Here is an 8,525-nt window from a genome sequence, read left to right as displayed (position 1 = left end):
AAGCTAAGAAAACTATCCTCCACTAATAAAAAATTCTATCCCGAAACTTTAAACAGTATCTACCTCCACTAATGACTATATGGGAAAAAAATGCTTTAGTAGATACAGATTTCAGAAAGCAAATAGATTGTCTAATATACCTGTAAATTACAGGAAAAGAGAGAAATATGAGATTTTATGTGATTAAAAATATTTTCAAGAAGTCCTAATAGAAAAAATCAGAAGGAATAGATATAGGTATGATGAATAAAAAGGTTAAATGTGTGTAACAAGTAAGAAAAAAAAGACTATACAGAATAATAGTAGGAGGGGAGGTAGACAATTAAGTATTTGCTAATTTAATTGCGGATAGGTTTATAATTTTCATTCTACTAAAAAGATATTTAAAAAATGTGTATATAGAAGGCATGTTTGATGAAATGTTAGGGAAAAAAATTACTGCAACAAAGCAATTGATACACAAGAGAAGGAAGAACCCAGTAATTGGGATGATAAAGATTTATTGGGATGCATCTATTACATTATTTACCTTCTGACTCAAAGGATCTTAGATAAATTGATTAGCCATGCTTGAAATGACCTTTCTGACACATGCAAAAAAAATGTGCAAAGGAAAACAATGTTACCACATAACCCCTAGCAAAGGGGAACAGAGGAACAGGAATAGGGAATACAATAATTATTATTATAATCAAAGGCGGTACTTTTGTGAGTCTAAATAAAATCAGCCACAGAACATTTTTGTCCTTTATTTCTGTGAAAGCTGATTCTGTAGAATTTCAGTTGAGGATATGCCTGACTTATGTATTGTCTGTTTCTTCCATATACTGAGTAAGGAAATTTGAAATATGTTTTACCTGTGAAGGAATTAGAGAGAGCAAAGTCTACTTGGCTGACAGGGATAGTGAGGGGAAATAAGGGAGAATAAACAGTAACTTAGAAAGCTAAAATAATGTCCTTTCCAATTTTCTATGATTAGAGTGGGAAAAAAGGGTATTTTTTTTTAAATTTTGTGTGCTCTTTTTTATCAATGAATCACTCTTTTGCTTCTGATAGATTGCATCCTGATAGTAGGTACAGGATTACATACTGCATTGCCTCCGGAAGGATCACACTGGAAATTCATTGAATAAAACTGAGATTCCATGTAAATAAACCCCCAAACCCCTAATTTTCTTCCAACGAGATATTTTATTAACTTCTTAATTTTTGCAAATAGTAATGTTCATGTAGTATTGTCACAGAGACCAAATGTGGATGCCTTATACCTAAACTAGTAAAACTAAGCTGCCTTCCTAATCAGAGAAGAGAAAAAGAGTTTCATTTATTTGATTGTAAAATATATGTTGGCATCTGATCAGATGAGTTAGACAACACGTTTCTCATTTTATTTTATTTTGGATTATCTCATGTGCAAGGATTAGGGACATATGATTCATCTCAAAGATTTAGACAATCTACCGTTTAGACACTGGAGACATCTACAGGTTAATAATTTTCTATATAAATTATTGAAATCTTTTGAGGATAGTATGAACTACATGCTAGTAAGATCTCTTTTCTCAGTTCTCACAGAGGAGAGCTAGCTCAGTTTGATTAGTTGCTAGTTGGGTAGTTTAATTTGTTTATCTAAGATGAGAAAAACTACCAAAACTTAAACATTTAGTGTTAAAATCTGAATATTGAGAGATGCCTCTGCCTAAATTAAGGTGCAAATGAGCCCATATGCCAAAGTCAATTGTACAGAATTTATTTTACAATGAATATGATGTAGAGAGAGAAAAAGAAATAACAAAGGTGGAGGAGGGGGGAGAGAGACAGAGATCAAGAAGAAGATATTTACCTCCAGTGGATCTGGTGGTGTCCCATTGATCCTCCTTTACTCTGGTTTTCTCAGTGCTGGGGGTCCCAAAGCCATTCATTCATTTTCATTATTTATATATTTTAGCAAACAAAGGAACTAGTGCTCATTGGCTACAAGTTCTCTCATGCTGTTGGTTAAATGATTCCCTCACCTCTAATGCCAATTAGTCTGCATCCTTATTGTTTCTCTTGAGTCAGTGGGTTTCTTGTGTCAGTGGGCCATGAGTTGGTTACCAGAATTACCTTTTAACCAGTCAGAGCTAATTTCAGCACAGTTGCTGAGTTTGCTTTCCTTGTGGTCTGTAAATTCTGCATTCTTTGTGTCCATTATCAGTGATACATTCTTCTCCAGTTTTGTCGATTTTCCCCAAGTTTGAGATAACACCTGGACAATAATACCACCTTTATCTTATGTCAAGTTCCTGCTCTTGTGCCTTATCTTACATCCCAAGTTCTAGGTATCTGCAGAGGCATATTCAGGGGGGCTTTGGTGGTTGTTGGTGGTTGCAGATGTCATCTGTTCCATAACTTGGGGTGATCTTTGTCTGACCAGTGATACAGGCATGAGCAGTTGCTTCTTTACACAGTTTGCCACAGTGGGATTTTTATCCAGATGCATAAACCAGGATGAGCTAACATGCACCAGGTCTGGAGTTAGCACCATCCTGTCACTCCATTCAATGTTTATCTCTTGGCAAAATTCTTCTATGGCCTTAACAGTGTTTGAGATAGGCAACTGTGCTCTTTCGGTCCTTACACTTGGGAGAAGATTTTTTTTATGCTATATTTGTGCTGAAATGGTAAAAGGTAAATTATGATAAACTTTTTATTTTTTGATTTCCACTATATCCAGTTGCAAAAATGTGTAAAAATGGAAAAAAAATTGTGGAGTAGTTAGTCACAACGACATAGAGAAATACATGGCTCTCTTTTCATGTAAACGTTTCTACGATACTCATGAATATCTTTTTCTTCACAGGGAATGAATTGTATTGTCTGATATCCCAATTAAATATATTTCAGGATTTTTGTCATTTTTTTGATCTCTCTTTCTCATTTGAGATTATAGCTCCTTTGTGACTTTTAGGCATTAACAAAACTGAAACAGTAGACCTTCCTATTATAAAGAATAAACTCATTTCCTATGAGCATTAAATTAGACACTGAATGCATTGATCTTTTGCCATACCTACACCTAGCAATCTTTCTTCTCTTTTGCATGTCGATATACAGAACATGCTTGTTCTGTCTTGAGTTAGAATGGAGATGAAAGGTCTTAACACATTTTCATTAATTTACAAGTGAATGAGCGCAGACTTGACAGTTTACTACTCATTGAAACGCAAAAGCAAGAGGCAATAAAGGGAATAAAGATAAAAAATGGAGCTTTATGTAGTAAATAAATTGCTGTCTTCTTCCTGATTATACACTTACCTGTTCATTTTCTCCCTGTAGCTGTTTCGGACCACCACATCTAGCTGTTTCCGGGAGAAAGACTGGGCATAACTTGGAGAATTATTTCATTATAAATTTTTCTCCCAAAGTCAATATGGATGAAAACTTCTTCAAATTTAGGTTCCCTTTACCTACTCCAAAGGACTTGATTCCAGGTTTTGCACCTGTAAACATCCTCAGTTCTCACCCAAAGGTAAGCAAAAAATTCATCAGTTATAAAAATCACTGACCTACTGGTGAGGTACAGTGTAGCACTCCCAGTATTTCATACACTTTGAGTTTAAATATATATAGAGAGAATCACAGTTTCATGCAATCCTTAAGGTTGGAAAAGACCTTTAAGATCATCAATCCAACAGTCAACACAGCACCACCACTATGTTCACCACGAAACCATGTCCTCAAGTGCCATATCCACAGTTTTTTGGAAACTTCCAGGGATGTTTATTCCACCACATCCCTGGGCAGTCTGTTCCAATGCCTTACAACCCTTTCCATGAAAAAAATATTTCCTAATATCTAATCTAAACCTTCCCCGGTGCAACTTGGGTCCATTTCCTCTCATTCTGTTACTTGTTACCTGGGAGAAAGGACCAACATCCACCTGACTACAGACTCCTTTCAGGATTTGGGGTGATCCTGCCCTTCAACTCAGCCCTAGTGAGCCCACACACCAGGAGTGCTGTGTCCAGTTCTGGGCTCCTTAATACAAGAGAGACATGGAGCTCCTGCAGCAGGTCCAGCAGAGGGCTACAAGAATGATTAGGGAACTGGAGCATATGTCTTATGAGGAAAGGCTGAGGAAGCTGGAATTGTTCAGCCTTGAGAAGAGAGGACTGAAAAGAAACCTCATCAATGTATATAAGTGTCTGAAAGGAGGGTATTGAGGGGATGGAGCCAGGTTCTTTTTGGTGGTGCTATGTAATAGGACAAGAGGCAACAGGCAGAAACTGATGCACAGAAGTTCCAATATGAATATGAGGAAGAACTTTACTGTGTGGGGGACTGCACACTGGAACAAGTTGCCCAGAGAGATTGTGGAGTCTCCTCACTGGAGATATTCAGCAACTGTCTGTACACAATCCTGTGCAATGTGCTCTAGGGTGACCCTGCTTGAGCAGGGCAGTTGGATCCTTCCAACTTGACCCATTCTTTGATTCTGTGTGGCCTTGCCAGTGCCAACTATAGTGGAATAATCAGTGCTCTAGACCTACCGACCACACTATTTCTGATACAAAACAAGATGCCATTGGCCTTCTTGTCCACTTGGGCACGCTGCTTACTCATGTTCTGTTGGCTGTCAAAGAGCACCCAAAGGTCCTTTTCTGCTGGGCAGCTTTCCAGCTACTATTGCCCCAGCCTGTATCACTGCATGGGGTTGTTGTGACCCAAGTGCAGGACTAGGCACTTCTCCTTATTGGACTTCATACTGTTGGCCTTGACCCATCAATGCAGCCTATTCAGATCTCTCTGTAGAGCCTTCCTACCCTCCAGCAGATCAACACTCCTGCCCAGCTTTGTGTTGTCTGAGAAGTGACTGGGAGTGAACTCAAGCCCCTCATTCAGGTTGTCGATGAAGATATTAACAAGACTGGCCCCAATACTGAGCCCTGGAGAATGCCACTGGAGAGTGGGTGCCAGCTGGATTAAACTCCATTCACCTGATGCTTTAAGACCCTTTTAGTTTTTCTTATTTTCCTAATTTTATAAGCTTTATAAGTAATTAAGTAGTAGAAGTAGATTTTAGAAGCAGCAGCCCTTATTCCCTCATCATTTAGCACAGTAGTTTATACATTCCTCAATCCTCTTACCCCATTCTATGTTCCTCATATCAATTCTACCCCTGAATTCCAGTAGAAAATGTTTAGTCTTTTGTCAAGGGAAGACCTATGCCATTTGAGGACATCTAATTCTGGCCTGAACTGCAAGAGAACAGTCAATAACTGGTGACCGTGTACCCTCTGTGCTCTGGAGATGATGAAGGTGATGAAGAGGTGGTCCTGAAATACACCCCAGACCCAATTCCCAGGGGGTGGGCCAGGGGGTGGACCAGGGCAAAAGCTACAGGATGGACAAAACTTGGATTGGTCAGGCAGTATTATAAATTGTAACACCTGAACATGGCCTGCGTGCGCGTCTTGTAATCCTTATGCCGAGGCACAATTTAAACCTTTTTCTTATCTCATCCTCAATTAACTGCTCCGGAGTTTTTTTTCCTTAGCTCCTTTAGGCATCAACCAGCACTCTCTGGATCCAGCTGGATAGCCATTTTTTTACCCAGCAAAGAGTACATTCATTCCCAGGTAAGGCACTTGTCCAATAGAATGCTGTGCGAAACAGTGTCAAAGGCTTTGCTGAAGTCCAGGTAGACAACATCCACAGCCTTTCCATCATCCACTAAGCACGTCACTTTGTCACAGAAGGAGATCAGGTTGGTCAAGCAGGACCTGCCTTTCATAAACCTGTGATGGCTGGGCCTGATCTCCTGGTTGCCCTGTACTTCTTATATGATGACAGTCAAGATGATCTGCTCCATGACCTTCCCAGACAACTTCTGACTCTTCTTATTGATGGGCATCACATATACCAAATTCCAGTCAGCAGGGACCTCCCCAGTTGACCAGGACTGCTGCTAAATGATGTAAAGGGGCTTGGTAAACTCTTCAACCAGTTCTCTTAGTAGTCTTGGGTGAGGCCCATGCATCCCCACGGATTTTGCAGATCTAAATTGCATAGCAGTTCTTTGACCATTTCCTCCTACTTTATAGGGACTTCATTCTGCTTCTTGTCTGTCTTTCAGCTCAGGGGGCTGGGTACCTTGACAACAACTTGTCTTGGTCTTGATGTTAAAGAATGAGGCAAAGAAGGTATTAAGTTCCTCAGCCTTTTATTCATCCTTTGTCTATATGTTTCCCCCTATGTCCAATAAAGGATGGAGATTCTCCTTGGCCTTCCTCATCTTTCACAGTGTATCAGATATTACTCAAAGAAGATCCAAGGCCAAGGGTAACAAAGAGACTGTGGGTAGCCTGCTCTTGAAGGAGAAACTCCCAAGCAGTGAGGAGAGAGACCATGCTACACCATCCGTTCTTTGGGTCAGAGGTCAATCTGTGCACATTTTTTAACTAATATAGACAAAATTGTTTTGTTTGCAAATTAATTCAAATAATTTCAGCACATATGAGTAACATATCCAAACATTATCTTATAAAGATAATACAGCAGGATTCAAAATAATTCTAGACTTATTTATTTCATGTCTGACAAAGTCAGATTCTTCTATTTAAAACTGTTGAGCTGCTTGGGAAACAGATTAGAATCTGCATAAAATTTCTATTAAGAAAAGTCTGACAGCAGAGAAACTGAAAAGCCACAGCTACAGGCTTATGTTCCTAGTGCTCATCTTCACAGGCACAACTGATTCACAGACTAGAATGAGCTTCTCTCTCTTGGGAAGCCATATCTGAGATAGTAGCTGAAAACAACATGACAGCTTGAAGTCTACTTGGCTTTGTGAGATAATTTTTTTAAAATTTTATTTTTATGAGAAGTCCACTCTTGGCACTGATGCTCCTGTAATCCTGAAGCCTAATAATCCAAAAGAATGGCAATGATAATTTTCTGACTGTATTCACACTGTATCCTCTTCACTGCATACTACAGTTAAATTAGATGAGGTTTAAGGTCTAGATCCCAACAGTTACTTATGTGACAGGAGCAGAAATTTAAACCACATTTAATAATCTAAGTCTAAAATTCACATTTGACTTCTTAGGCATTTAATTTTATAGACTGTTTAACGTTACATAGTCAGCTGGATTTTTTACCTAGTCCGTGCTTCTCTACAGCCTAAAGTCACATACTGGGTAGAGAAGGCCCAGGGAGGACCATGTCGAGCAGGTATCCACACTGCAGCCCATGGAGGACGCCATGCTGCAGCAGGTGGATGTGCACTGAAGGAAGTTGCAGCCTGTGGGAAGACCATGCAGAAGCAAACTCCTGGCTGGTGTTGTGGTCTGTGGAGTGGAGCCCTGCTGGAGCATGTTCTCTGGCAAGAACTGTGGCCTGCAGGGGACCCACACTGAAGCAGTTTGTTTCTGAAGGAGTGCACCCAGTGGAAGAGGCCTATGCTGGAGCAGTTCTTCATGGAAAGGACCCACATCGGAGCTGTTTGTGAAGGACTGTATCCTGTTGGAGGGAACCCATGCTGGAAAGAGAGGACAGTGTGAGGACGAAGGTGTGGCAGAAACAACATGTTATGAACTGCCTGCAACTCCCATTCCTCATCCCTTCTGCACTACTCAGGGGGAGGAAGAAAAAGAATCAGGAGACACATTTAGCCTGGTAAGAAGTAGGGTGGGAGGAAGTTTTGTTTTTATTTCTCACTGTCTACACTGATACTAATTGGCAATAAATTAATTTTCCTCAAGTTGCTTCTGTTTTGCCCATGACCATAATTGGTTAGTGATCTCCCCTACATATCTCAACCCATGAGATGTTTCACCATATTTTCTTCATTTGTTCTGCTCATGGGGAGTGAAGAAAATACAAGAAACTTAAAAATGAGTCAAAGAAGCCAGAAGAAGGAATGTGATATCTGTTTTAAAGAGGTAACCTAAAAATTTTTCTCAAGATTCCTTTTGAAAATTCTCATCAAAACAGATTAGTTTAAGTCTAAAGTCAAGTTTTCATTAAAATCTTATTAATTTAATAGAAGTCTTGAGGTTTTGCAAAAATATTTTGATAATGGAATACTGCAAGCTTGCACGCCACTGGTGATTATCATTTTCTGTTTCCTAGCTGCAAGATCACAGGCTCACCCCATGAGGTCATCAAAGGGGTTTTACACCAAAAATATGTAAGGCCCCAAAACTTGCTCCACATATTTATTAAAGGGACATTATGTTCTTTCATGCTTTGAGGCCATGCACAGGAAAAATGTGACAATGTTTTTCAGGTGGTCAAAATAACACACTTTTACTGGCAAACTTGGGAAAATAAGGAATCTTGGCAAAAGTTTAAAGCAAACGTTGAATCACAATAAAGTATTTTACAAAGCATTGATTTAGCAAATTCCAACCCATCCAGGTTTAAGTTACACAGCTATAAAGAAAAGGAAATTAGGAGAAGGAAAAGAAGAAGTAACGAAAGAAAGAGAGGGAAATAAAGAAAGAGAGAGAGAGAATTATAGCTACTGCCTTGGATCC

Source organism: Lepidothrix coronata, unplaced genomic scaffold, assembly GCF_001604755.1.
Source record: "Lepidothrix coronata isolate B3197 unplaced genomic scaffold, Lepidothrix_coronata-1.0 Scaffold150, whole genome shotgun sequence".
In the NCBI taxonomy this organism is placed as follows: domain Eukaryota; kingdom Metazoa; phylum Chordata; class Aves; order Passeriformes; family Pipridae; genus Lepidothrix; species Lepidothrix coronata.
Note: the sequence above shows the minus strand (reverse complement) of the source record.